Here is a 21,923-nt window from a genome sequence, read left to right as displayed (position 1 = left end):
ACTAATCACATACACTCATAGTCTGAGGAAGGAGGACACTACATGCTATGCAGTGCCACGCTGAGAGGGGTGGGGGTTGTACTCAGCAGCCACGTGAAGAACTAGGGGCTGTAGGAAGCAGGCTTTGTAGTATCAGGAGGGTGAGGTGACCCCTGATGCCCTCAGGAAGATGTGATTGGTTTGAATAATTCCATGGGCTGACAAAGAACTGAAACCCGCTACTCAGGGATAAGCAGGAACCGAGCCTGGTTTCCTTGATAAGGATAGTCGTTGGACTAGGGGACCTTATCTGTGGGAGCAGAGTGGGGAGGAACACTTATGGTTAGGCTATTTGAAGCTCTCCCAGTTTCACTAGATACCAAGGCAGCACGTAATTTTGGCCTTAATTTTAGGCCTTGCACTACACACTAGCTCTGATCAACAATGGCAGCCAAGAGCCTCAGCATATCCTGAATACGTGTACCTGGAAGATAGCTTATGCCCCACTTAAGCATGCTGGATCAGTGAATCTTTAATACATATTTACATGTAACCATTTTTTATTTGTAATATTTATAACAATAAAAAAATCAGGTTCCTGAATTCTCAGCTGAATGCACATCATGTATTTATTTCTTGTTGAGAAATCAAATTTTCAAAATTATTAATGGAGGAGGGATATTGAATTATGTTATCATGAAGTCAGTTTAAGTCAGCTTTTGAAGTAATCCCTTTCAATTGTACTTAAAATATCTTATAGGATGGAAACAATAAGAAGACCATAATGCTTTCAATCAAATAAATTTATGAGTCCTTGTTATTTCTAGGAAGTTGCTAAATGACGTATGTGTCTAAATAAATTCACCCCTGGCTCCAACTTCAGAAACAAAGAGTAGAAAGCCATTTGGGCTACTGTTTAATTTTTCTAAGAAGAAGAAAGTAGACAATTCTTTCTATATGAAAAAAAAATTTACTCATAAAATATTTTTTTACTTTCTATATCACTAGGAAAACTTTTCAAACCTGACACATACGCCCTCTTCTTTTCCTCCCTTTCCGTTGCACCATACGATATTGCCCGCTAGGTGAGGCTTTTTCCTTGGTAGAGAATCATTGTTGTAGCTTTCAGGGGAGCCATGAGCGTGATTGAGGCAGGGAAATTGATAACCACTGTCCAACAGTACAGTATTCCCTCCTTTCCCTCTCCTTCCCCTCCCCTTCTGTCTTCTTTTTTCTTTCTCCTCTTTCTACCTTACTCCTGTTGCAAGTTAATTGAAACTTATAAAAAGGACTTCAGCTGCATGTTATGAAAGAGAGCAGTAAGATAATTGAGTCTTTTAGCCAACGTTCTCATGGCCTAGAGTTGCAAGAGGCTTAAAAGTCTGACGTCTTAGAGCTGTAGAACCTCTCTAGGGTGCATATAATTCTAAAACATAATTCAGGGTGATCTAGTGAGCAGTCTAATCAAAATAATCAAAGTGAGGATTAAGAACAGAGTTAGATTAAAGTGTTATTTCTGTTAAGGATTTCTGGGATGTTCAGGGATTTTCTTCCTAAAAAGCTTACTTCATAAGCATAATCTTTAAATATTGTATTTTTAAAGTATACCTACATATAGCTTATAAAGAAGAAAACTAAAAGTATGTCTATCTGAGACTCAGGGGAAACCATTATTGTTTGGACCAGGTATTCCTATTCATAGTACCTTTGCCAGTTGGGAGTAGTGATCATATTTGCAATAAAAACAACTAAATGAAAAAAACCTAACTCTAGTGAGCTGAATTTGCACACTTCAAGTTATCCAGTAATCACAAATATCATGTATGTCAATGTAGTAGTTGCAAATGTGAAACATAATCTAGTTTAAATCATAATTAATCAGAGATGGGCAATGGTTCAGAAATGTAATGTTTCCATTTTAAAGATGTTAAAATTCATTACTATATGAGTTCATGTTTTAAAAAGTTTTTGGACACTGGGTTTAGGCCCAGAGGAATTTTGAAAATCAAAATTGACAGTACATATTTAACTATCATAACCACTCAGCAATTATGCTTAGCTGCTATATTCTCATCCAATAACTCCACAATCTAGGAACTTCTGTGTATATTGAGATTCCTATGGAAGTTATAGCATTAATGAAATTGAGTTTTAAATTTCCCTAGGCTCAACCTAGACATTAAGAATATAAATGTAAATTAACAGAGAAGAACCAGCAGCCGTGAATACTAACACTCAAATCACATTCATTTTCATTTAAATTTTACGCCGACATCAGGGAAACAATTTCTCCTCCTTTTCTCCAAAGAAATTATATTAATAATTTTGGCAGTCTTCCTGTGACGGAACAATGTGCAACATCTTTACATTACTCAGAAAACAGGCATATTGAAAACTAACAGTTGATAGACCATGCTTGCTTTGCTTGTGGGATGATTTTGGAGATGATACCTAAATAAGCTACTTCTGGGTTTAAGGAGATTCTAAGGTTTAAAAATATGAGTTGAACATACTTACTGACCAATAGCCTGTTAATGGGATTTGGTACTACCAAGTATAACAAAAGGAAGCATAAAGTAAATAGTTAAGATAACAGCAACATCTTTGCATAATGATATAACCAATAGCTTTCTCCCCCCATCTTTCCAGAAGATTCTGCCATGACCAGAGGGTTGTATGTCTTTTATGGGGCTTTACTGGTCCTTCTTTCTCCTCCTTTCCTTCAGATTAGACACACAAAAGGAAAGGGAGAAAGACTAACAAACTGCTGGGTATTTAGTGTTTGGTTTACTTGATGTTTGCTAAAGGGAGGACCTCCCATAGGTGGAAGGTCCAAGTAGTTTGGGGTTCCTGGAGAGACAAGTGGACACCAAGGTCAACCTCTACTGAAAGTGAAAGTGAAATTTGTCCAGGGACTGACTCCATTCCAAGTTGTTTATTTGAAACATGTATTTATTCAGTTAGGTATAGTTGAGTAGGACAGTGAGAGCAAGAAGCTTAGCTTATATGTCCTAGCCCTTGGGCCCTTCACTCAAGATAAGGATTTGATCCTCTGCATCTACTTCATAGGGTCTCCCCACCTAATTTCTCTGTGAATTTTTCATATGGACTCTCTTCTCGAATGGCAGGGTCTTCCTTGGTGTTACAGATAATTTTCCTCTGGGAAATACATTCCTAAATATTAATTTTCATATAACAATAATCCAAATTCATAATCAATTTTCCACAGCATTCCTCACAGAGAGGTGGTGTCATAAAAATTTCTGAGTAGTAGAAAGATCTTCTTGAAATTCTGTATAGGTGGAAAATGTGCAAAAATATTCTTTTTTTTTTACCACAAAAAGAGTGAAAAAAGAAGAGTGAGAGAGGATGAGGAATGCCTTACAGGAAAGATATCAGAGCACACTATAAAATAATGTTAATATAGCATGGTATTAGTTCAGGAAAATCAGCAAATCAGTAGAATAGAACTGAGAATTAAACAAAAAAGATGTATGAAGGTATATTCATTTGATTTATAATAAACTTCAGATTACTGAGAAAAGGATGCACCTGCAATAAAAGGTTTTGGAATAAGTGGCCAACCAAATGGAGAAAAAAAAATAGGCTGTACCCTTAATAGAAGCCATTAACGAAAATAAACTTTAGAGTAATAATTTTTTAAACATATTGAAAGTAATAAAAGAAAAGAATGGATACTTTAAAAAATTGTGTGTAGAAAAGTCATCCTAAGCCAAATACAAAACCCAGACTCCATGAAAGAAAAGACTGACAGATTTGGGAACATGAAGTGATAGACTGAGAGAAGATATCAGCAACATATACAACAAAAGAGTAATGTCTAGAATATATCAGAATTCCAACAAATCCATGAGAAAAAGGAAAATAATCCATTAGAAAAATGACAAAATGACAGGCATGTCCCAAAAGAAATTAAAAAAGCAATAACCACGCGAAAAAAAGTTCTACCTTACTAGCAATCAAGCAAATATATATTAAAGTATCAATGAGATAATTTGCCCATCAAATTTAAAATGTTTGCTTTTGTACAAAGCTGTTGACTATAGAGGAAATGGACACTTTTATACACTTGCTTTTTTGAAGGGATAGTTGGCAATATACAGTGTTTAATCCATCAAATCCATTCTAGGAATCTATTCTAAGGAAAGTCTCGTACAAGTGTGCAAAGATTGATAGTGAAAAAAAGAATGAATTCAAGAATGTTTTTTGTAGTATTATTTGAAAAAGGAAATAATTGGAAACTCCCTGAGTGTCCATCAATAGAAAATGGTTAAAATAAATTATAGTACATCCACAAGATGGAATACTATGCAGCTGTTTAGAAAATGAGGTAGAGGGGCTGGCCTAGTAGCACAGAGGTTAAGTTTGCAAGTTCTGCTTCTTGGCAGCCAGGGGTTCGCTGGTTCGGATCCCAAGTGCAGACATGGCACCACTTTGGCAAAAGCCATTCTGTGGTAGGTGTCCCATGTATAAAATAGAGGAAGATTGGCATGGATGTTAGCTCAGGGCCAGTCTTCCTCAGCAAAAAGAGGAAGATTGGCAGTAGCTAGCCCAGGGCTAATCTTCCTCAAAAAAAAAAAAAAGAAAAGAAAAGAAAAAGAAAATGAGGTAGAGAGCCAGCCCTGATGGCCTAGTGGTTAAAGTTTGGCACTATCACTGCTTTCGTGGCCTGGGCTCAGTTTTGGTTGTGGAACCACACTGCTTGTCTGTCAGTAGCCACACTGTGGTGGCACCTCACATAGAAAAACTAGGACTTACAATTAGAATATACAACTATGCACTGGGGCTTTGGGGAGGAAAAAAAATGAGGTAGATCTATAGGTACTGATATATCACCATACTATATATATGTGTATATATATATATATTTTTTTTTTAAAGATTGGCACCTGAGCTAATATCTGTTGCCAATCTTCTTTTTTTTTTCATTCTTCTTTTCCCCAAAGCCCCCCAGTGTATATTCTAGTTGTAGGTCCTTCTGGCTCTGCTATTTGGGACACCACCTCAGCATGGCTTGATGAGCAGTGCTGGGTCTGTGCCCAGGACTCGAACCAGTGAAACCCTGGGCCACCTAAGTGGAGCACGCGAACTTAACTACTTGACCACAGGGCCAACCCCTGTACTATATTTTTAAGTAGAAAAAGTAAGTTTCAGAATCCCGCATATAATGTGATCCAATTTAGGTAAGGGAAACGCATATGAACATATTTATATATATATATATATATATATATATATATATAAATGTGTAGAACTAGGACTAAAGAAATGCACACCAAATTTTTGACAGAGTGAAGGTAGAGGCAAGACTAAGGAGAGTTATAGCAGAGTGGTTCAGAGCATAGGCTCTGGAATCACAGAACTTAGAGATTCTGCTACTTACTAGTTATGTGACCTTGGCAAACTTCTTAACCTCTCTGTGCCTCAGTTTCTTTATCTACAAACTGGTGGTATTATTGCTTAACTCAAAAACTTGTTGTGAGGATGAAATGAGGCAATGTATGTAAAGAACTTAAAATGAAGCTTGACACATAGTGTAAGCTTACTGTGTAAGAGTTTGCTATTATCATATTCCTTAAAGATTTTGCAATGAGAATGCACTCATGGATTTCCCACGTAACAAAAAAGAAAAAAAAAGAGAAACCAAAATGAGAATGGGACAGAAATCCTTCTAAATAAAGAAGAAGAAGAAAGGAAAATATGTCATCTACACTGGAATTTTAACTATACCACAATCCAGTAGAACATTGAATTGATAATAATTCACATCTTAAATTGTGCCTGTGATACAAAAGAAAAGCATGGCCACAATACTTTGCATCTCCTCTTATCAAGAGATGAACAGTGTATTTCTCTGGTCCTGTGATTTCTTTTAAATAATAGAACACAGCAGAAGTAATATTGTGTGTTCTGGAGCCTGGGCCTTTCCAGGCCTTGTAGCTTCTACCTTTGTCATTGTGGGATACTGCCCTGACACCAGCATTTAAGGCAGCTGGTCTAGCCTACTGGAGAAGGAGAGACCATGTGGAGAACTGACAGCTCAGCATCCAGACAACACCCAGCACCTATTGCCAGACATGTGAGTGAGGCCACCTCGTATCTTTCAGCCCAGCGAACCCTCCAGTTGAATGCAGCTGCATGAATGTGTCAAGGAAAAACCAGCAGAGCAAAAGTGTAGCTAACTCAGAGAATCATGAAAAATGATAAATTGCTGTTGTTTTAAACCACTGAGCTTTAGGGTCATCTGTTATGTAACAATAGTTAACTGATACAGAGGATCTGAGATCTCATGGAGACCACATGGAGAGAGAAGCCTAAACACCTCAGTTGTTCCAGCCACCCTAACTGAGTCACCAGACATGTGAGTAAGGCATGCAGGATGAACCCAGCCCCAGGTGACCTGCCTACTGAATGCAACTACTTGAGTGAGCTGAGACAAGACCAAGAGAAAAAATTCCACCTAACCCACAAAATTGTGAGAAATGACAAAATGTTGTTTTAAGGTATGAAGTTTTGAGGTAATTTGTTATGCAGCAGTAGATAATTGACACTTTATCCAAGAGCCTAATTTACTAGATATGCATAAAAAATTTCTTTTAAACACAATATTACCTTTTAGACTTTCCCATGGCATAGACTAAGGATGATGTCAAATCAAGGCACAGATTTTGAAGGAGATTTCCTATATGAGGTAGGCAATTGATAATTCTAATTAAACTTGATTGAATAGAACATATTATATATTTCTCTTAATTCTTCTCATGATTTTAATCCTTTACTTTAGAAATAAAGCTGTTAAATTCAAAACTTGTCTCCAATTATTTCTTGAGAAACTACTATGCATAAGCAAGATATATAGGGGGACATGTCCCTGCCCTCAAAGAAATAAAAGTACAATAGGAGAAATAAGAATCTAAATAAATAACTATAATACAAAGGAGAATGGGATAAGGGCCAAGAGAAGAAAAGTGCTTTAGCAATTCAGAGGAGAGAAAACATTTCAGGATGGAAGCTCAGGGAAGGCTTCTTGGAAAAGGCAATAATGGATATGAGTCTGATAAGTATGGATAGACAGCTAGAAATGCAGAAAGAAGGGCATCACGGGCAGATGCAGAAGTGTTTTAAACTGGAATTTTTAGGCTTCATTCCCAGCAGTATTTGAACAAAAGGATAGACTGCCCCACTGTAAACAGTGTCTATTTGATGGCCTGTGGGAGAAACTGTACTTCACACAATTTTGAGACAGACAGAGAGAGCTGCAGTAGCCTGTAGCATCTAGAGCTTCAACCAAGGCTTCAAGTATCCTAGAAAATTGATGAACCTACTTTGTGGTGGTAGTTGACTCCTGCCTATGCCCATCCTACATCCTATGACTGGAATTCCTTTGGTGATAAAGTGGTCCTGAAGAAGTCCGCGTTATTAAAATGATTGTTACTGAAAAAATGTGTTTAAAGCAAATCTTGAGATAAATATAATCATACCTTTAAAATGAAAGGCAAGAAAGGGTGCAGAACTTGCAAGGAAGATTAGTTCTGTTTTTATTTTTTTAATAATAGCTTTCTGATTATGAAATAACACATATTTATGGAAAATAAAATATAGAAAAATATTTAAAAAATTAAATTCACCAACAGTCCCACCAATCACTATTAATATTGTGATCTATTTTTCCTAATTCTTTCTCCATGCATATATTTGCAAATATTTTAGTTTTAGTTAATTAGTATAAGCATGAGAGTATATGCTTTTGTAATCTCCCATTTTTCCTATTTAAAAATATATTAGGGATCAGTTCAGTTTTAAACAAGTTGAGTTTGAGGTAATCGTGAAATATTTAGGAGGAAATATCGAGCCAGCTGTTAGAGATGGTGCCCAGGAGGAATGTTGGGACAGGGAATATGGGATCGAAGTTATCAAACTAGAAGTACCTACTGAAACCCGGAAATGGGGTGCCGTCATCCACACTTTTTCAAAGTGTGGGTTAACTGGGTTAAGAAAGCAATTGATTTCGTTGGAATAAAATAATTTCCAAATGCATCACACAGTAGTTGTAAGTAATCATTCTGGATTGCACTGTAAAAATCAATTTCTTATTGTGAATCTAAGGACTGAGCCTTTAGGAAGAGTAAAAGACACCGATAGGAGGGAAATCACAACCAGTTTGAAGAAAAGAAGATCGATGGTTGGCATTGGTCTCCGGACCCCTTTACACTCTTAAAAATTTTTGAAGACCCCAAAGTGCTGTTGTCTTTGTGGGTTATTTCTACTGATATTTAAGTATCAGAAGTTAAAATGGACAGAAATTAAATATTTATGTATTGATGCACTTAAAATAACAGTAATAAACTCATTACACGTTAACATAAATAAGATTTTCATGAAACACCACTAAATCCCCCCCCCCAAATTGAAAAGAGTTGGAATGTTATCTTTAATGCCTGGCTAAATAGAACACAGCTAAATTCTCGTATCTGCTTTTGCATTCAATTAATTGATGTACATTTGTAAGAGAATGTGAGTGAAACGCAAATAATATCTTAGTATTATGATGAAAATAATTTTGACTACACAGACACCTTAAGAGTCTGTAAGGAAGCCCCAGGAGTCTCTAGACCATAGAGAGGTCAGGAAGAATAAGGATAGAAAAAGGTTTATCATTTGAGAGTTGGCAAGTACTGTATAAGGATTTGATTGATTTAAGTAAAGATCCATTGAACCGTAAATCAGATCATATCATACCTTCCCATTGTCCATAGGGCAAAATCCAAAATCTTAAGCCCTTGTATGCTTTGGCTCCTTTCTGCTTCGACTGCCTCATCTTATGTCACTTCACCCTCCCCACAATATGCTACTTATGCTCACTGCACTCCAGATGTACAGGCTATCCTCATTTTCCTTGACATTGCCAAGATATTTCTCACATCAAATACCATGGATTCTTTTCTCTGTGCTAACTTCTCATTCTCCAGGCCTCAGATTAGTAGCCACTGCCTCAGGGTTAGTGTGCCTCACTAAACACACCAAGCCAATCTAAACGGAATCTCCTCTGTTGTTCTCTTGCCAATACCATGTTCTTTTCCTTCAGAGCACTCATCAGTTTGGAACTATTGACCTTATTGTGAGGTAGGTTAGGTCCTTCCCTGCCAGTGGACTGTCATCTCCGCAAAGGCAGAAGCAGGCATGCTTTGTTCACCACTCGCTTCCCAGGACTTAGCACTGAGTAGGCACATAGTAGGTATTTTATAAATCTCGGCTTAATGAAAGTATGAATGAGAAAATGAAGATACATATGGGGAGCCTGTTTCCTTAGTCTGAGAAGAAATTATTCATGTTTATTGTGTCGCATGGAAAATAACATCCTAGTTCCCAATTTTCATATAAAATGCATTTAAAATCTGTTTATGATAGACTATCCTAATAATTGTTAGCATCTAATAGAAATTGTTAATGTATGTGGCTATAAAAGTCTTCTTATGGCCTTTATTAAGCATGCATTTTAGAAGCACTAAATGCTTTAGTTATTTCAATATAAATTAATAGTTACCTGTAAGTCAATCATGATAATAATTCACTTAAAAGGTTATGATGATGAGGTCACAAAGTTAGAGAGAAGTTCAAGTGCATTTAAATGGCAACAGAACAATCCTAATTGTTCTATACTCTTTTCTTTTCAAATTCTTTTTCTGGAGTGTAATTTCATCTCTCAAACAGAATCACGGTACATTTTGAAATCAATATTTCTCCTTTTCAACAACTGCGATAGTTAAAAAGTGCCAAAAAGTAATATTCCTAAATGTATTTCCAATAAAAAGACAAACACCAGCATAAAGCCAGCCTTCAGATCTGCAAGGGAAGGCACTATGTTATCTTTACGAGGGTACAAATTATTGTTATTGCCATATTTTTTATGTGTATGCATATCAAATACTATAAGTGAATTTCATATAAATTAAACACCAAGGTGCCATTCTTTTAACTGTCTATAATTTTAAATTTAGGCAATTGTTTGAATCCGTTATAGCAAAAATACACATGGATTGAGAAGCACCCTTTTGAGAAGGCTTGGTTTCTGAAGGTTATGATTAATCTGTATTAGGGATACATTTTATTTCGAGAGTAAGGTGCAGCAGCATTGATGGAGCTTTTCCATTGAGGGATATTCTGTACGAATGTACACTTCCACGAGCAGGGCTTGTTACGTGGAAGACAAAGTGACTTGCTAAAGCCCAAAGTTAAAAAAAAAAAGTATTTTGTTTCTCCTCGGAACTCTAGCCAGAAAAGTGGATCCACAGGATCTATTTGGAAACTAAATAGGAATAGGTAAGGAGAGGACTTTAATTGGCTTGTCAGTTGTTCTCCTGAGCCTTACTTGGGTGTGTGAAAAATAACGTGTCTGACGATCTGTTCTGAACAGATGGATGCAGAATCCTGGCCACCAACTGTTCACATCCAGGCTCAAGTGAGCTTCCTCCAATGTGGCTGCTTTCCTCAGAGGGGCCTACAGCCTGCCGGAAATGGGCACTCCCAAGCAGCAAGCTGCTGACTGCAATTTTACAAGCTCTGCTTATGGAAACTCTTTGGGTAGAAAATCATTAAGCTATCCTTCCTGCTTCCAATCATTGTAGCCAAAAGTTAAGATGCCAGCACCATTCATAATCTCTGGTAGCTGATCTCTGGATGACATTATCATTGCAATAGGAAATAATGGTTCACCACAACAAGTACGTACTGAAACTGCCTTTGGAAACATCTTCCCATTAGACAAGCAACCAAACAAAACTCCTTCAGATGGTTCACATTGATTTTCTTTATGTAATTGTTATTGACTTTAGTCTTCTAATATTATCCTACTTATACTCTTACTTATGAGGGTAGTTAGAAATCAGACTGAAATACGTGATATTTTCTATTATGCATTCTTTGCAGAGAATGCAACCTATGGATTAAACAAATATGCTAAAAAAATCAACGGCAGAACATCTAAATATTGTTCTCTTAGGTTGAATTGTTCTAGATGCATGGTAACGGCCACTCAATATATGCTTGTTAATTAGTGAATTGTTCACAAATCTTTGAACATCTCTTAGCTTCTTTAAGTCTCAATTTGTTTACCTGTTCTCAGTGCTGGCACAGCTCCTAGAACATAGTAGATGCTCCATAATCATTTGCTGAATTGAATTTATGTAATTACCCTAGTTCCGGGAATAACCATATAAGGGTGTATATGTGCATGCATATGGTCTTTGTTAACGAAAAGGCATATCTCTTTTTAAATCCCTAGCAAATTATTTGAATAATATAATCTAGGCAACTGGGTAACTGTCCTATACAGATTGCATGCTCTGCTATAATTGGTTATATTTTCCTTTACATTGGGCATTCTGAAACTGGCAATTTAGCGTGCTTTCTTCCTGATACCCACATTTGAAATAGAAGTTCTTGGTCCCATGAGCAAAACGACTTGAAAATTCTGCAATTGCCTGTTGCTTAAATGTGTCTAGGGAATCTCTACAGTTGAATAAATGCTTTAGAAAATCCACCTACAGTATCAGGCTATGGACCTCCAGAAGCCGTAAATCAGTTCATCGGCGACAGAGAAAAGTGACAGAGTCCTCTGTACTTTGGAATTAGAAAGGGAAACAATGTTTTTGAAGGAACTAAAGGGAGACAGGTGCAGACCAAATGAATTAAGGACTCCAGGGAGCTGTGGAAGATGGTTAAGGAAAATGAGAGGGAAGAATGTGAGAAAAAAATATAAAGAGGAGGCAGTAGAAGAGAGAGTTTTTTTTTTAAAATGATTAAACAGACTGCCGAATTGCCAAGAGAGAACCAAGCTGAGTTTGCTTTCATGAAATTCCTAGCTATCAACCATCCCTTCCTCCTTGTGTCTTTAAAAAGAGTGAAAAAGAACCAGCGAGCATGAGAGTGAGATGATCATGGTTTTAAATCCTAAGTCCATTTCCATGGCTGTTATGGTTTGTCTATACCCCATTCTGCCAAAATTCTCTTTTCATTAACGAGGAGCTCTTTCCTTAATCCTTGGTTACAGAATTTCCTTAGACTCAAGAGTTTTTCCAGTCACTAGAGAAGTGACTGGCCATATATTTCTTTTTCCTCCTTCCAGAACTCTTGGGTGGGAACTGAGGAGGTATCCTGAAACTCTTTTCCCTCCACAGTTCAGGGGTCGGGTAGTTCTTAAGGAGGAATCTTTCTTTTATTTAGGATATATATACAAATGCACGTATACACACACTTTTGTTTTGTTTTGGAGGAGGGTATGGGTTTTAGGAAGGTTCGTTTACATGTTGGTGGCAAGACACAGGTTTTACAGCCATCCCTTTCCCACTGCTTTTTCAACAGCCCAACACAGAGATGGTTCTGGAAGCAGTTGCTATCCCCCTACAGAGTAGGGTTGTCATCTTTTGTTTCTTTGTTGGCGGTGGGGTGGGGGTGGGAGGTGCGGTGATGGCGAGCGGCAGGGATCCAAATGATTCCTGCCTGAAGCCGAATGCAGTGTTGGAAGAAGGACGAAGGGAATAAACGTGTTCTTGATTCCCCGATTTTTCCCCCCAGAGTGTTCAGCTCGGTATATTTCCTCCCCTCGGTGGTGCGCTGGGCTTACAATGCTCCCTCTTTGCAAATACCTGTATCAAAAGCCAGAAAGATGGGAACACACGGTTCTGAGATCTCCCCCTGGCGTCACCCCGTACTACCTCTCTTTAGGAAGCCTAATCCAGTCCCCCTGCTCAGGAGCGCAGAGACCATCCAGCCCGGAAGCCGTCCTTGCGCAGCTGCCACCACCCGGAGAGGAGAACAGCTGGAAGCTTTGGTGCGCGCCCATCGCGCCGGGAGCAACTCTTCCCGGTAATTAGCGTCAGCCAAGGCTCCAAATGTGCCTTATTGCAACCCCTAGCGGGCTCTCAACTCGGCAATAGCTTCTCGCTTTCCTGTCCCTGCTCTTGCGGAGAAAAATTACAAACGTGCGTGCACACATACACATTCACACACGCCCTTCTTTCTTCACTCAAGAAAACCATTTTTTCTCCCAAAGAAGGTTCGACTCTTCGCGCTTTCTTTTCTTTACCTAGAGGTTAGCAGTCCCTTCGAACACACGTGGGGCTCTCTTTGCTGCTCTGCGCGCCCCCTACCTGCCCACGGCGGGGGTGGCGCTGGGGGGAAGGGGTCCGGGACTACGCTAGAGTCCTGTTTCTCCAGTTGGTGCAGCTCCCCTGGCTCGACACTTGGTATCTCCCACGATCTTGCTCTCGCCGGGAAGCCGAGAAGGAGAAGGCGACTGTGGGCGTCGCCGCCGCACTTCCCGGAACCGGAGCCAAACTCCAATTGGGAGCCAACGCCTCCCCCTTTAGACTCACATCTGGCCCAGCCGTGCAGGTGTTGGCGGCTGGAGAGTTCCTCCACGCGAGGCGCCCCAAGTCCTGAGCATGCCCAGTAGGACTCCTAAGGCTCCCGAAGCGAGTTTCTGGCCAGACCGATTCCGCTTTTCCGCTTTTTCGAAGAAGCTGAAGAGGGTGGGAATGGAGGGATTCAGGGCTTGGGGCAGCGCGCTGGGTTCGCCCGGGTACGTGCCCTCGTGCCCGGCTGGGTGAGGGGCGGAGCTGGTTGGGGAGCCCAGGGATCAGGGCGGCCGGGCAGGAGCTGGAGCACTGGGCCCACCTCTACGGGGACATTGTCAATGCTGACTTGACGCGTCGCCAGGAGGCCAAGCGTGGCCGGCCTTGGCGCGCTGGGGTCACACTGTCAGTGGGAGGCAGTCAGGAGTGCCCTCATACAGACAAACGCATGAAAGCTTTCGGGTCACTTACTGCACTTACAGGCTTGGCTTTTCTGGAAGGTGGGGGAGAGGGGGAAAGAAGGAACCCAAACAATTTCTCTCTCTCCCTAGCTTTTTTCCTTTTTTGCCAAGTTATATTGGCAAGAGACTTCGTATTCTTTCTAAGTCCTGAGGCTTTACACACTGTAGCAGTGATCGCGCTCCTTTCTGTGTGTATGTGTGCGTGGTGTGTGCACGCGCGTTTGTGTATGTCGTGACTATGAAACACTGTCCCAGGTTGATCTTGGGGATGACAAACACTCCTCTGAACCCTCCACCCTACCTAACCCTCAGGGAAAAATAATAAAAGCTGATCTTGAGAGTCCCCGGCCGGGAACTCATTGTGATACGAAATCTAAATTTTGTTTATCTCTATTTTTTCCACTGCTCCCATCTCCAGCTTCCTCCTTCCCTCTCTTCACCCTCTAACACCCTGATCTTTCTCATCTCGACTTCCCTTCCTCTGCCCGCTACCTGCTCCCTCAGCCCTCCTCCTCGTTCTGCTCCTCCTCGCTCCCCCCCGTCTCAGCTGCGGCTAAAACCTGGAGTCTTGGAGAAAGGGGAAAAAAAAAACCCTCGGCTGTGGAGCTGTCAAACCGGGCATGCTCAGTAGACAGGGCAGGTTTTTTGGTCTCGAGTAGCGGAGAAACATTTTTTGCACCACCGCAACCAGCCTTAGAGCGCGGCGGCGGCGGCCACGGCAACATCAGCACAGCCCTTAGCCGTGCAGACGCCCCGCACCCAGGAGCGTGGCGGGCTCCGGCTTAGCCCGGAGTTCACCTCCGAGTGCCCCGGGGGCTGAGCTCACCCCTTCTGCTCGCACACACACGCACACTCTCTCTTTCACGGATACACACGCGTATATACACTCGCACACACATACGGCCCCGGGCACAAGCACCCTTCAGGCAGCGATCGTCCGCTGGCGCGATAGTAGCCAGGTTCGGTCCCTGCGCCCGGCGGCTGCCGGCTGAGAACACCGCCGCCGCCAACCGGAGGAGAGCGATGCAGGGGCCCGAGCGGCGGCTCGAACAGTAATGTGGATTTACGGTCGTTTCCCGCAGGAACCGGCTGAGACGCCTGAAGTCCCGGTCACGGGCAGCGCCCGGCGGGGCTGAGCACCTGGCGAAGGGGCGGGGGACCGCACCTGGGGACGCCACCGAAACTTGAGCCTGGACTAGGTAGGTGCGTTTCTCCTGGCCCCCACCTCCTTCCCTTTGGCTCTTGGACCCCCAACCCCCACCTCCCACCCCAAGGACTCTGGGCGAACTTCGCCCGGAGGTTGCAGGCGGCGGATGGCGGCTCCGGGCTGTGAGCGGCAGGCTGTGTCCGCTCTGGGAGTCCTGCCGGAGGCGGCAGAACCTCCGCTGCTTCCTTCTGCCTTTGCCTGGCCCGGGGCTCTGGACCAACCGGGGGAGACGGGAGGTCGGCCTCGTTGGTAGTTCAAGCTTCCAGCGGGCTCTGGGGGCGCTGCCCTTCTCGGGCTTGCTGAGCTTCTCGGGCGACACTTTGGCAACCAACTCCTCAGGTTCTGAAAGGGGGACCCACGCCTCGGCTCTCGCGCAGAGCCCCGGCACTCTAACAAGTGGACCTGGAGGCTGCGCGGGCGGAGGGGTCAGTCGGAGAAGAGACAAGGGGCCCTCTCCTCCCGAATCCCTCCAACCTAGAGGTTCAGCCACTCGGGTCCCGCTGCTGCCATCTCGAGAGAAGATACCCAGGGGCTAGGACGCACTTGAGTACCTGTTTGCTTCTGAATTTCTGTTTGAATCTTACTCGGGGAGCCGAGGTTCCTGGGGGAACTCCAGGACTTCCTTCTAACCTACGCCGTCTGGGGCCCCACCCGATGCATCCTCCCTATACCCCAATCTTCGTCAAAACAGACAGTCATTACACAGCAGTCAGTGTTCTGGGAGCCGTCGGTGTTGGCTTTAACCATGCGCTCAGCTGCGCGGGTTTGTGTGTTTTCGCATTTCACCCTGAGACGTGGTTCCGGGAATCTAGCAACAGCCAGCACATCTGCCAAGTGCCAAGTACCCTCTAGGCATGCCTGTGGAAATGTAACCTCACTTTCTTCCACTCCACAACTGGCAGATTGCCAATTCAGTTTTAGGATGCTTTTCCTAGAGGTGGAGAAGGGGAGACTGTTAGCACGACTTGGTGTGTGGATGTGTTTGCAATCAGGAGTGTATTTAAACATTTCTGCAAACCCAGTGCAGCCGGTTGTTTACAACTGCGGAGACAGACGATCTCACTCCACTAGTAGATGTCGTCTCGACATCTATTTCGCCACCGGGAGAGTAGCGGCGGGGGCGGGGGCTGGTTTTCGGCTCGTGCTCGCCGTCGGCAGCTTCGGGTTTAGCAGATCTGCATCACTGCTACTGGCGATATGCTGATATGGGTAAAAAAAACTCTACATCTTCAATATGAAGCAGTTGGTCAGGAGACGCCCTGAACTTTCCCGTTTTTTCCTGGGATATTAATCTAGAGGTGTATTCGAGGTGGCCCAAAGAAATACAAAAAGAAGTTGCTGGTTCCATAGAAGGGAAATTAGTAGCCATTCAGTTTTAGAAACCAAAAGGAAACGAAACGCCCCAGTGGACTCTAATAAGTACTGTTAGGTTAGCACTTAATTGATCGTGTTTGTGGTAAGTAAGGGTCATAGATAGCTTCCTTGAATTTTAGATTGTTGTTCTATGATTATAATTAATAAACCAGGTACACTAGGCTATGAGAATCAATTGCTACTCTTAACCTCTTTGGTGAAGACATTGCAAATGTCTGCTCTATTATTTTATTTTGGCTGAAATATCCTGGTCCATCTTAGTCCCAAGACTTCTGATTTGGAGCATAGGTTACTCCGGTGCTGCCAAGAAAGAGTGCGGTCTAGGAAGGAAAGGCTTTTTTTTTTTTTTTTTTTTTTTTTTTATTAAAAGGAGATCCACAGCTCTACATTCTGCTCCATGATTGCCCAGCATCTGCTTGCTTGCTCACCACCCTCCTTGCTCTTCATATCTGCAATATGGGGAAAAATGAATTTTCATAAGGCATCGTATTACCCTTAAAGAACTGAAAAAGCAGAATCCCAGTTTTGCCATTTTTGTCCAAGTTCATAAGAGTTTTTTTGTGATGTGTTAAATAATTTACTATTGCAAAGTTTTTTTAAAGGGTAGTTAAAAAAGCTTTCAAGTACTTATGCCAAAGTAATGTTGTAACCTTTTAATGATAATAAAAGAAAGTTGCAAGATGCATTTGAAAAGGGGTTCAGGTAATTTTTAAAATGAATCCATGCTCTAAATGTTATTTAAAATTTTTCAGATTGTCCCCCAGAATGTTTTTGAAAAACAGGTGTTTCTGGAAAACAACTCTATGAAGAAATGTTAATATTTGCGTAATAAAACGAATAGAGTCTAGTTCCTAGAACAGTGACACATAGTAGAAAATGAATATTTTTTGAATAAATGAATTAGTGTTTACCATTAGTTCTAGGTCCCAATTATAAATTAAGAACAGTCATGCCATTTGACAAAATCTACAGTGGGGCTGACGGAAACAATGCTTTGTAGAATCATTGTGCTGTAAGGATGATTGAGATTCCAAATATTCAAACATACAGGTGTGTTAAAAAGTAAAATCAGATTATATGTAATCACTGTCTCATTCAAGGGCCTAATTCAAATTCTGAATACCCTAAAGGTCTCAGCGTTTCAATTCAGCTGTCATACGTGTAAATAACGCTAACATGACCGTCGTTTCCCTTATAGTCATTGTACCTTTCTGATGGCTTTAATACAAAGATTCTTGCAAGAAGCGAAACAGTCCAACATTTACGTTTATTCTGTAGAATATTACTTTAAATTGTCCAACTGCAAAATATTCTTTTGATATGTTGCCTTTGAAAACAGAAAGCTTAGTGGAAATTTATTTTCCGTGACATCCTAAAAAACTTGGAAGTGGTAAGAAGGTTCGGTGTTAATTAACGTAATTTTTGTTTTCCATTCTATGTTAGGGACGGCAATTAGAATCCATGAATTTTTACTTGAAGCTTGCTTTTCTGGAAAGTCCATCAGTTTCAGTTTTAAGTATAGTTGTCGAGTGCTCTTTATCGATTATGGTTAATAAATTCCCTAAGGTTTCCCAAACAAGTGATTTATTTATTTATTTACTTGCTTAGTGACTGACCTGAGGTCAAAAGAAGACCAGTACAAATTTTCTTATAGTACTCACATATTTGTTCTCTCTCATTCTCTTTCTCTCTCAAACACACACACACACACACACACACACACACACACTTAGAAGCAATCTCATGAGAATGCCATGCATTGGATATAAGACATATAGGATAATTTTATTAAAATTATATATATCTCTTTAAATTCCTGTCAGTTTACCCTCAAAAGTAGTAATCCGTGCATACTTTTTAAAAAAGAAGCAGCTTTCCATCATTTGCCATTTGGAAGAAAGGTTTGAACTGGATTACTAGCACAGCTACAGGCAGATTAAATGATGAAAAATATTGTAAGAGATAATATTTAGCCATTCTGATGAACAGCATATATCCGTAGCTGGAAATGTAGCTGCTGATTATAAAAAATTAAAAGGAATCAAATTTCAGAACTGTTCCCATACACAATAACTGCTTTAAATCATCTGCAAATTGAGTGTTAGATTAAATCACTATTTTGAATGGAGATTACTGATATTTTTCCTTTCCCTAAAAGGTAAAACATTCTGTATCCTGGCTTAATATATTATTTCTATTCCTTTCTGTTTTCCATTGATTTTTTAGAACTGAGGAAAGTAAATATCAAATAGAACCAGCTAGAATCATGCTTAGTTTGAGCAGGTGCATGCTATAAAAGGTTTCATGCAGCTTTTGATGATTTCTAACGACCTTGATGGTCCAACCATAGGTGTCTCTTCAGTATGTGGTACTCTGTTATGACAATTTATATAATGTATAGAGATTTGGTAGTTTGCTAGAAGTACTATGATGCAATTTAGCAAGACCAACGAAATTGCTTGCATCCGGAACCCATGGAAAATAGGGCTGAGGAAATTGGAATATGATGGCCTTAACTGAAAATTATTGTATAAAAATATTTATATCTATTTCACTGCTCACATTTCTCCGTATGATCAAAGCAAACTGGGTTTAATTGGAGATAGTAAATATTTTTACAGTTGGTCTTGGATCTCTAATATTTCAAAAATAATAATTTAGAGTCTGATAAACAAAGCCTGTTAAATTCTTACGTAACTTAAGGACTCATTTCTAGACCTGGAAGTAAAATCTTGGATAATTTACAACTTAAAAAAAAATTCTGACTTTTACTTCCTGTCCAAGCCTCCACTTTAGGTAAACAATAGCATATGGTGAAACATGCATATATGCCAACTAACCACTACCTCTTGGATGATGTTTTCAATGTGATGTAATGATTCTGAAATATTGGGTTCTCCATTCCCACCCTATTCTAACTGTATGAGTGGAGAAGTTAGTTGGAAAATGGACACAGGAAAATGTGTTAAATGATCTCTTTTTATGTCAGTGGATCACCCCCTGTGATGCTCTTACTTGGAGCCTCCATACCTGTGTTTATGGTAGGTATGTGCCAAGATTAATATTTTTTTCTGGGTATTTATGAGAGGTCTCTGTGGCTGTATCTAGATGACACCCAAAAATGTGAGTGAAAAGTTCTGTCAACCATCCAGCTGTTTGGGGTGATGCAAACAAACATCTAGTTGGTTGAGAGAATTTTTTACTTAGTCTCTGGGTGTTTTGGAGTCATTTAACAGGCTGATGAATTTTAATATCTATGTCAAAAAAGAAAGAAAAAATAAAGTGAAACACTCTGAAATACACGTAGGGTACCTTAAACCCTCTTGGGTTACTAGAAAATACATAATGAACCAAATGGCATCCTGAATCTCCAGCTTCCTATGAAATGTTTAAGGAGATGTTGCTTGCATCCCTCAGCAATTACAAAAACAGAAACACACTGGCCTTTTCAAAAAGCCAGGAAATTAAAAAGTTTAACTTCAATTCTACCTCCCCCCTCCGCCCCCGGTACTGATTCATCGGTTTAAAGATTCAACTTAAAGAGTTTGATGTGTTGCCTTCGTGCAATTTCCTGCACCTCATTTTCCACCGATTCTTCTACTGCCATGGAAACTAGACGGGACAGACAGCTGGGAGTCACTAATTCAGGATGGGAACCTGCTTGTTAATTTAATTTCATGCCAGCCTCTTGGTCCCTGAAAGTAACTGTAAAAGACTGGGGAATTGAAGTTGCAAGCAATAAATGCATAAGCAGAACAAAAATCAGTGCCATCTCTGTCATTTTCCTGAAGATCTTACTGCAACCCTCTTTGTCCCTGCTCAAGCAGTTCCTTAAAAATCATCATAGAAAGAGGTTTGATTTGTGCATTCCTATTGGTATTTATGTATGCTCCAGAGCATTTTTGTTCTATGAGGACATTCACAGCTGTAAAATAGTTTCATAATAGCTATTACATTGAAAAAATATGTTCTTTCAAATTATGATTTTGTAGACTTTGAAGAGGCCTAGTTAGCAATCACAGTAAAGTTAAATATAAATGATGCTTGAATTTTCTGTAGGATTTGTTATTTTTCCTTTTCAAATACAAAAACAATTTTATTAAAATATCTATGCCCCACTTTTCTTTTAGAGAGACCAAATGGATTTGAATGCATATATTTGAAATCTGTAAAACACTCATTTTACCCATCACCGTAAAGCAAACTGATTGTTTTAAATTGACTAAGTTTTCAGTTGATAAGTAGTCAACAATGAGGAAATTGCCTTTTAATGTTTCTCATATTCTGTTGTAACACTTTTGTGGCTGATTATGACTTACAAAATTGAATTTTGGAATCAGAAACTATAATATGAACTGAATTGCAATCCGTGTTAAGCCTTTTGCAATATTATCAGCTCTGCGTGCTGATAAACTAATATTCTTTTGCTGTGAATTTATCGCTGGAAACAAATTTCTATATTACAGCTAAGAAAGAGTGATTCCCAAAAAGGATACTGGTAATGAAAAAAATAATGGAGATCTAAATCTGTATTTATATTTATATGTCACAAGGTATTTTTCTTTTTTAAAGTGACTAGAATTAAAAAAAATAAATATCCCAGACAGAATTAATAATGATTGAATGAAGTAGTGATTTAAATGTTTAGGAAAAATAACGTTTTCATTTTTACATTTTAGGGAATATTGAGGATATCAGTATCCACTTGTTGGGTATTGAATTGCATGTATTTTGTCAATTCGTTTGTTTTTGTTACTTGATCTATATCTGTGTGATACCAAAATATCTGAGTTAATCATCATTGTTGAACATGTAGATTTTGCAGTACCTATCTGTGTCATACCTTCCGTGTCATGTTGATTTCTTCTAACCTTTCATCAGATGCTTGGCATTTGGATGTAAAATGAAAAAAAATCAGTCAGTCATTTGGATGTTTCCAAATATCCAGTCAGTGAATTTTGACTGTTCATCCAAATGATGTTCTAGAGCTGTAGCCTCAGTTTCCCTTTTGAAATTACTATATATTTACTTTTCAATTGTTTTCCTCTTAATGAAAGATATTGTAAATATTCAGAATGGTGATGCAGATATGTGTGTGTGAGTGTGTGTCTGTGTGTCTTTGTAACTTTCAGTAGAATCCTTATGGGTTATATCAAAGGAAATCCATTTTCATTTTAATGTTTGGAATCACAGTTTAGTGTTTTTTAGCTGCCTATATGAATGACAGTTTTTTAAGCAGCCAAAATAAAAATACACTGCTGTCAGTGCATACTTCAGGGAAAATCTGATCACTGGCTGAGGTCAAGGAGAAAATTTCCCAGTTGCATGTTTTTGCATAATTGGTGGATTCTAAGTGTTTATATTACTTCTAATGCCTCTATCTGCTTTAGACACCTGTCAAAGAGAAGGTGCCAGGTTAGATGGACAATTGGTTTATTAGATATTGCCATCCCTGTGTCCCAGCTGTATATAGGCATTTTAAGAAAACTCTTCAGTTGTTCAGAGAAATTAGAAAAAGATACTGCAGAT

General features: G+C 39.9%; 1 protein-coding gene and 1 non-coding gene across 3 annotated transcripts in view; both read left to right on the top strand.

Annotated features, from left to right (window-relative positions):
- Nucleotides 1-14,421: 14,421 nt before the first annotated feature.
- Nucleotides 14,422-21,923, top strand: part of TENM1 (teneurin transmembrane protein 1) — a 735,241-nt gene continuing 727,739 nt past the window's right edge. For both annotated transcript variants that reach the window (XM_023633984.2, XM_023633980.2), the window contains exon 1: nucleotides 14,422-15,012. The gene's annotated coding sequence lies outside the window, so the exon portion shown is untranslated. The remainder of the gene's footprint in view (nucleotides 15,013-21,923) is intronic.
- On the top strand, nucleotides 19,491-19,633 carry MIR2483 (microRNA mir-2483). The gene has a single exon (NR_128183.1). It is a non-coding gene; the product is annotated as a microRNA mir-2483 (primary transcript).

Source organism: Equus caballus, chromosome X (assembly GCF_041296265.1).
Source record: "Equus caballus isolate H_3958 breed thoroughbred chromosome X, TB-T2T, whole genome shotgun sequence".
Classification (NCBI taxonomy): domain Eukaryota; kingdom Metazoa; phylum Chordata; class Mammalia; order Perissodactyla; family Equidae; genus Equus; species Equus caballus.
This window is presented reverse-complemented; position numbering and strand designations above follow the sequence as displayed.